This window comes from Myotis lucifugus, unplaced genomic scaffold, assembly GCF_000147115.1.
Source record: "Myotis lucifugus unplaced genomic scaffold, Myoluc2.0 scaffold_4, whole genome shotgun sequence".
In the NCBI taxonomy this organism is placed as follows: Eukaryota; Metazoa; Chordata; class Mammalia; order Chiroptera; family Vespertilionidae; genus Myotis; species Myotis lucifugus.
The window spans coordinates 20,385,737-20,393,707 of NW_005871052.1; positions in this window are offsets into that span (position 1 = coordinate 20,385,737).

Consider the following 7,971-nt stretch of genomic DNA (forward strand, 5'->3'; position numbering starts at 1 on the left):
TTGGGAGATGGTGGAGAGCTGGTTTGGGCCAGATCAGGCAGGCCAGGCCAAGGGACCCCACTGGTGCACGAATTTGTGCACCAGGCCTCTACTTAGAAATAAACTACAATAAAAACAATCCAAAAAATTCAAACACTGGGAAGCTGAATAGCATGCTATTAAACAATGATTGGGTTACCAAAAAGATCAAAGAAGAAATTAAAAACATCCGTGAAACTAATGAAAATAAAAACACAACAATCCAAAATCTATGGGACAAAATGAAAGCATTCCTGAGAGGGAAGTTTATAGCTCTACAGGCCTACCTCAAAAAACAAGAAAAAATGGTAGTAAATCAACTAACTCTACAACTTATAAAATTAGAAACAGAGCAACAAGAAAAGCCCAGAGTGAGCAGAAGGAAGTAGATAATAAAGATCAGAGCAGAAATAAATAACCCAGAGACTGAAAAAAAAAACATACAAAAGATCAATGAAACCAAGAGTTGGTTCTTCTAAAGGATAAACAAGATTGATGAAGCTCTAGCCAGGCAGCCCAAGAAGCAAAGAGAGGACCCAAATAAACAAAATCAGAAATGAAAGAGGCAAAATAACAGCACACCCCACAGAAATACAAAAGATTGTAAAAAAAAAAATACTATGAACAACTAGACAATATGGAGGAAATGGACATATTTCTAGAAGAATAGAACCTTCCAAAACTCAACCAGGAAGAATCAAAAAATCTCATTAGGCCAATAACTATGGAAGAAATTGAAGTAGTCATCAAAAAGTTTCCAGCACCAAAACCTGTGGCCAGACAGCTTCACAGGGGAGTTTTACCATACATCAAAGGAAGAACTAAAACTTATCAACCTCAGACTATTCAAAAAAATTCAAGTGGAAGGAAAACTTCCAAGTTCATTCTATGAAGCCAGCATCACCCTAATGCAAATACCAGATAAAGATAACACAATGAAAGAGAATTACAGGCCAATATCCCTCATGAACATAGATGCCAAAATCCTCAACAAAATTCTAGCAAATCAGATCCAGAAGTACATCAGAAAAGAACATACACCATGACCATGTAGGATTTATCCTAGGGATGCAAGGATGGTACAATGTCCGCAAATCAATAAACATGATACATCACATTAACAAATTGAAAGACAAAAATCACATAATCATATCAATTAATGCAGAAAAAGCATTTGACAAAATCCAACACCCATTTTTGATAAAAACTCTCAGCAAGGTGGAAATAGAAGGATCATAGCTCAACATAATAAAAGCCATATTTGACAAACCCACAGCCAACATCATACTCAATGGGCAAAAACTAAAACCATTTCCCCTAAGAACAGGAACAAGACAGAGATGCCCACTCTCACCACTCATGTTCAACATAGTACTGGAAATACTAGCCATTGCAATCAGACAAGAAGAAGAAATAAAAGGCATCCAAATTGGAAAAGAAGAATTAAAACTGTCCTTATTCGCACATGACATGATACTGTACATGGAAAACCCTAAAGACTCCATCAAAAATTATTAGACTTAATAAATGAATTCAGCAATGTAGCAGGATAAAAATTAATGCCAATAAATCTATGACATTTCTATACACCAATAGTGAACTTACAGAGAGACTAAAAGAGCAATCCCATTTACCATCACACCAAAAAAATTAAGATACCTAAGAATAAATTTGACTAAGGAGGTAAAAGACATATACGCAGAAAACTACAGAACACTGAAAAAGGACATAGAGGAAGACATAAACAGATGGTAAAACATACCGTGTTCATTGATTGATAGAATCAACATCATCAAGATTTCCATACTACCCAAAGCAATCTATAGGGTCAATGCACTTCCCATTAAAATGCCAATGGCATATTTCACAGACCTAGAACGAACTTTCCAAAAATTCATCTGGAATAAAAAAAGATCCCAAATATCTGCAGCAATCCTGAGAAAGAAGAACAAAGTAGGAGGGATCTCAATACCAGATATCAAGCTGTATTACAAAGCCACTGTACTTAAAATAGCTTGGTACTGGCATAAGAACAGACATATAGATCAATAGAATAGAATAGAGAACCCGGAAATCAACCCAAACCACTATGCTCAATTAATATTTGGCAAAGGAGGAAAGAGCACACGATAGAGTCAAGAGAGTCTCTTCAATAAATGGTGTTGGAAAAATTGGACATATACATGCAAAAAAATGAAACTAGACCATCAACTTACACCATACACAAAAATAAACTCAAAATGGATAAAGGACTTAAACATAAGATGGGAAACCATAAAAATACTAGAGGAATCCACAGGCAGCAAAATCTCAGACATATGCCGAAGCAATTTCTTCTCTGATAATGCTCCTTGGGCAATAGAAACTAAAGAGAAAGTAAACAAATGGGACGACATCAAAATAAAAAGCTTTTGCACAGCAAAGGAAAGAACGAACAAAACAAAAAGAAAGCCCATACATCTAAAAAAAAAAAAAAACAAAAAGAAAGCCCACTGCATGGGAGAACATATTTGCCAATGTTATCACCGATAAAAGGGTTTAATCTTCAACTTTTAAAGGGAAATCATACAACTTTACAAAAGGAAGATAAACAACCCAATCAAGAAATGGGTAACAGACCTAAATAGATACTTTTCTAAAGAAGACAGAAAAAGGCCAAAAGGCATATGAAAACATGCTCAGAGTCACTAATCATCTGAGAGATGGAATTCAAACTGACAATGCAGTACCATCTCACACCTGTCAGAATGGCTATCATCAATAAATCAACAAACGACAAGTGCTGGCGAGGATGTGGAGAAAAAGGAAACCTTGTGCACTGCTGGTGGGAATGCAGACTGGTGCAACCACTGTGGAGGACAGTATGGAGTTTCCTCATAAAATTAAAAATGGAACTCCCATTTGACCCAATGATACCACTTCTAGGAATATATCCCAAGGAACTAGAAACACCAATTAGAAAGGATATATGCACCCCTATGTTCATAGCAGCACAATTCACCATAGCTAAGAATTGGAAACAGCCTAACTGCCCATTAGTAGATGAGTGAATTAAAAATCTGTTGTACATCTACACAATGGAATACTACGCTGCTGTAAAAAAGGAGTTCTTACCCTTTGCAACAGCATGGATGGAACTGGAGAGCATTAAGCTAAATGAAATAAGCCAGTCAGAGAAAGATAAATATCACATGATCTCGCTCATTTATGGAATATAATGAACATAAACTGATGAACAAAAGCAGATCCAGAGACAGCAAAGCATTGTTCAGACTGTCCAACCTCTGAGGGAAGGTAGGAGAGGGTCGGGGAAAGGGGGAGAGATCAACCAAAGGACTTATATGCAAGCATATAGGCCTAACCAATGGACACAGACAACAGGGGGTTGAGGGTATGAGTGGGGGTTATGGGGGTTAATGTGGAGATAAGGACACATATGTAATAACTTAATCAATAAAGAAATAAAAAAGAAAATAATACCAATTATATTATATAAATGAATTCTTATTAGGGAATACATACAAGAAAAGAATACTTCAAAGTATGTATAGATCACATAATGTTACTGTTTGAAAAATAAGCAAACTGGTCAATTCTATACTGAAAATACATTGGCCTCATATTTATAAAAAATATATTTAATCCTCACAGGAGGATATGTTTATTTATTTACTTTTTAAAGAAAAATGATCTTAAATATAATATTACATGCAATAAACATTAATATTTCAAGCAGAAAAGGATTTTTAGTATAATATTATCATCAAAACTGTACTAATATAAAATGATATCACAGAAGTTGTAGGAAATATTAAAAATCTGCAAATTACAAGATTACTTCTATTATATTCTAAATTTTTTTCCTCTGGCTCTATTTTTGTTCATCAGTTTATGTTGTTCATTATAATCCACAAAGGAGTGAGATCATGTGATATTTATCTTTCTCTGACTGGCTTATTTCACTTAGCATGATGTTCTCTAAGTCCATCCATGCTGGTGCAAATGGTAATAGTTCCTTCTTTTTACAGCAGCGTAGTATTTCATAGTGTAGATGTACCACAATTTTTTAGTCCATTCATCTGCTAATGGGCACTTAGGCTGTTTCCAAATCTTAGCTATTTCAAATTGTGCTGCTATGGATATAGGGGTACATATATCCTTTCTGATTAGTGTCTCTGATTTCTTGGAATATATTCTTAGAAGTGGGATTATTGGGTCAAATGGGAGTTCCATTTTTAAATTTTTGAGAAATGCCATACTGTTTTCCACAGTGGTTGCACCAATCTGCATTCCCACCAGCAGTTCACGAGGGTTCCTTTTTCTCCACATCCTAGCCAGCACTTGTCGTTTGTTGATTTGTTGATGATAGCCATTCTGGCAGGTGTGAGATGGTACCTCATTGTTGTTTTGATTTGCATGTCTCAGATGATTAGTGACTTTGAGCATGTTTTCATATATCTCTTGGCCTCTGTATATCCTCTTTCAAAAAGTGTCTATTTAGGTCATTTGCCCATTTTTTAATTGGATTGTCTTCCTTTTGTTAAGTTGTATGCTTTCCCTGTAAATTTTGGAGATTAAACCCTTTTCGGAGATAATATTGGCAAATATGTTCTACCATGCAGTGAGCTTTCTTGTTGTTTTGTTGATGGTTTCTTTTGCTGTGCGAAAGCTTTTGATTTTGATGTAGTCCCATTTGTTTATTTTCTTAGTTTCCATTGCCCTAGGAGCTGTATCAGTAAAGATATTGCTATGATATATGTCTGATATTTTGCTGCCTATGGATTCTTCTAAGATTTTTTATTTTATTTTATTTTATTTTTCGCTAAGTATTACAAAGGGTATTACATAAGTGTCCTTTCCCCCCCCCCCCACCGTTGACAAGCCCCTGCCCTCCCTTACCCCCCAGTGTCTTATGTCCATTAGTTACGGTTATATGGATGCATACAAGTCCTTCGGTTGATCTCTTACTCCCCTCCCTCCTGTCCCCCAACCCTCCCTGGCCTTCCCACTGCAGTTCGACAATCAGTTTGAGGCAGCTCTGCCACTGTATTTATTATTGTTCAAAAGTTTATAATGGTCTCTATTATCCATGAATGAGTGAGATCATGTGGTATTTTTCCTTCATTGACTGGCTTATTTCACTTAGCATAATGCTCTCCAGCTCCATCCATGCCGTTGCAAATTGGAAGAGTTCCTTCTTTTTTACAGCAGCATAGTATTCCATCATGTAGATGTACCACAGTTTTCTAATCCATTCATCTACTGATGGGCACTTAGGCTGTTTCCAGATCTAAGCTATGGTGAATTGTGCTGCTATGAACATATGGGTGCATATATCCTTTCTGATTGGTGTTTCTGGTTTCTTGGGATATATTCCTAGATGTGGGATCACAGGGTCAAATGGGAGTTCCATTTTTAGTTTTTTGAGGAAACTCCATAATGGCTTCCAGAGTGGCTGCACCAGTCTGCATTCCCACCAGCAGTGCACAAGTGTTCCTTTTTCTCCACATCCTCTCCAGCACTTGTTGTTTGTTGATTTGTTGATGATAGCCATTCTGACAGGTGTGAGATGGTACCTCATTGTTGTTTTGATTTTCATCTCTCGGATGATTAGTGACTTTGAGCATGTTTTCATATGTCTCTTGGCTTTCTGAATGTCCTCTTTTGACAGGTGTCTATTTAAATCCTTTGCCCATTTTTTGATTGGATTGTTTATCTTCTTTTTGTTAAGTTGTATGAGTTCCCTGTAAATGTTGGAGATTAAGCCCTTATCAGATATGACGTTGGCAAATATGTTTTCCCACGAAGTGGGTTTTCTTGTTGTTTTGTTGATGGTTTCTTTTGCTGTGCAAAAGCTTTTTATTTTGATGTAGTCCCATTTGTTCATTTTCTCTTTAGTTTCAACTGCCCTAGGAGCTGTATCAGTGAAGAAATTGCTTCGGTGTCTGAGATTTTGTTGCCTTTGGATTCTTCTAGAATTTTTATGGTTTCCTGTCGTACATTTAAGTCCTTTATCCATTTTGAGTTTATTTTTGTGTATGGTGTAAGTTGGTGGTCTAGTTTCATTTTCTTGCATATATCTGTCCAATTTTCCCAACACCATTTATTGAAGAGACTATCTTGGCTACATTGTATGTTCTTGCCTCCTTTGTCAAATATTAATTGAGCATATTGGTTCGGGCGGATTTCTGGGGTCTCTATTCTATTCCATTGATCTATATGTCTGTTCTTGTGCGAGTACCAGGCAGTTTTGAGAACATTGGCTTTGTAATACAGCTTGATATCTGGTATTGAGATCCCACCTACTTTGTTCTTTCTCAGGATTGCTGCAGCTATTCGGGGTCTTTTTTTATTCCAGATGAATTTTTGGAGAGTTCATTCTAGATCTGTGAAGTATGCCGTTGGTATTTTAATGGGAAGTGCGTTGAATGTATAGATTGCTTTGGGTAGTATGGACATTTTAATGATGTTGATTCTACCAATCCATGAACACGGTATGTTCTTCCATCTGTTTATGTCTTCCTCTATCTCGTTTTTCAACGTCCTGTAATTTTCTGAGTAGAGGTCTTTTACCTCTTTAGTTAAGCTTATTCCTAGGTAGCTTAATTTTTTTGGTGCGATGGTAAATGGGATTGTTTTTATAATCTCTCTTTCTGAAAGTTCACTATTGGTGTAGAGAAATGCCTCAGATTTCTTGGCATTAATTTTGTATCCTGCTACTTTGCCAAATTCATGTATTAAGTCTAGTAGTTTTTTGATGGAGTCTCTAGGGTTTTGTATGTATAATATCATGTCGTCTGAAAATAAGGACAGTTTTACTTCCTCTTTTCCAATTTGGATGCCTTTTATTTCTTCTTCTTGTCTAATTGCAATGGCTAATACTTCCAGGACTATGTTGAACAGGAGTGGTGAGAGTGGGCATCCCTGTCTTGTTCCTGTTCTTAGTGGAAATGGTGTTAGATTTGTCCATTCAGTATGATGTTGGCTGTGGGCCTGTCATATATGGCTTTTATTATGTTGAGGTATGATCCTTCTACTCCCACCTTGCTGACAGTTTTTATCAAAAATGGGTGTTGGATTTTGTCAAATGCTTTTTCTGCATCAATTGATATGACCATGTGGTTTTTTTCTTTCAATTTGTTTATGTGATGTATCACGTTTATTGATTTGGGGATATTGTACAATCCTTGCATCCCTGGGATAAATCCTACTTGGTCATGGTGTATGATCTTTCTGATGTACTGCTGGATCCGATTTGCTAAGATTTTGTTGAGGATTTTGGCATCTATGTTCATGAGGGATATTGGCCTGTAATTCTCTTTCATTGTGTTGTCTTTACCTGGTTTTGGTATTAGGGTGATGCTGGCTTCATAGAATGAGCTTGGAAGTGTTACTTCCTCTTGAATTTTTTGTAGTAGTCTGAGGAGGATAGGTTTTAGTTCTTCCTTGAATGTTTGGTAAAACTCCCCTGAGAAGCCGTCTGGTTCTGGGCTTTTGTTTGCTGGAAGCTTTTTGATGACTGCTTCAATTTCTTCCATAGTTATTGGCCTATTGAGATTTTTAGATTCTTCCTGATTGAGTTTTGGAATGTTGTATTTTTCTAGGAATTTGTCCATTTCCTCCAGGTTGTCTAGTTTGTTGGAGTAGAGCTGTCCATAGTATTTTTTAACAATCATTTGTATTTCTGTGGGGTCTGTTGTTATTTCGCCTCTATCGTTTCTGATTTTGTTTTTTTTGGGTCCTCTCTCTTTGCTTCTTGATGAGCCTGGCTAGAGGTTCATCAATCTTGTTTATCCTTTCAAAGAACCAACTCTTGGTTTCATTGATTTTCTGTATTATCTTTTTGGTCTCTATGTCATTTATTTCTGCTCTAATCTTTATTATCTCCTTCCTTCTGCTCACTCTGGGGTTTTCTTGTTGCTCTCTTTCTAATTCTTTGAGTTGTAGAGTTAG